Genomic DNA, 1069 nt, shown 5'->3' with positions numbered 1-1069 from the left:
TTATTAGTCTGTGATTTGTATTGTTTTGCTTAATTATTATTTCTTATAGATATATCTGTGTATATCCAGAGAGAGAGAAAGGACGTATTTTAAGTTGATCTTAGTAATACCTCTTCTGAATGGATTAGTGGGAGGATAGAGGGCAGAATCGGCAGACTTAACGTAGGAAGATTAATAAACCTTATTACCGATTGCTGATGGGCAATCAGGATTAATTCGTCAGGAAAGACGAGCGTGAAATCCGAGGGCTGTGGACAGCCATCTACCAGGTGATTATTGCGGGTGCCTTTGGTCACGTCCTTCGTCCTTTTAGCTTGCCCTTTCCTTCCTCTTGAGTTGAATTGTTGTGCAGCGCTACGTTTGCAGTGGTAACATCTCGACGGAGGTGTTTTTGGTTAAAAACGATCGTAACTGTAGTCATGAAGTCACTGAGCGTGGCTTTGTATAATGACTCCCACAATCGTAACGTTTTTCTCCTTTGTCACAGACAGGAGAAAAGCTCTTTCCGGAGAGATGGAGAAGGAATTAATTATACCTCTGCCTCATCCTGTGAGACCAGAAGACCTGGAGTCACTGTAAGCTGCGATTCTCGGGAGACACCACGCTGAGAGTCACAGGTTCCTTCTCTGCCTGCCCCCAAGGCCCTGGGCACGTTGGGTTCACCCTGGGAAGGGCACGTTGCTCAGGGCAGTTATTTCCTCCCCGAGACGAAACGTTTTTCTGCTGCTTTCACCGGTGTTTTTTTTTTTTTGTTTGTTTTTTGTTTTTTTGTTTTTCCTCCACGCGGTTTGCACTGCTTCCGTTGTCAGTCACTGGAATGGGCTGCCCAGGGAAGTGGTTGAGTCCCCATCCCTGGAGGTCTTTAAAAGACGTTTAGATGTAGAGCTTAGGGATATGGTTTAGTGGAGGACTTGTTAGCATTAGGTCAGAGGTTGGACTCGGTGATCTTGGAGGTCTCTTCCAACCTAGATTATTCTGTGATTCCGATTCTGGAACATTCGAGTCTCTCCTCGGTTCTGCTGCAGAACACCTGTTCTGACTTGCTGTTGCTGTAGGGCTTCCCTCTGGG

Source organism: Oxyura jamaicensis, unplaced genomic scaffold (assembly GCF_011077185.1).
Source record: "Oxyura jamaicensis isolate SHBP4307 breed ruddy duck unplaced genomic scaffold, BPBGC_Ojam_1.0 oxyUn_random_OJ83319, whole genome shotgun sequence".
Lineage (NCBI taxonomy): Eukaryota > Metazoa > Chordata > Aves > Anseriformes > Anatidae > Oxyura > Oxyura jamaicensis.
This window is presented reverse-complemented; position numbering follows the sequence as displayed.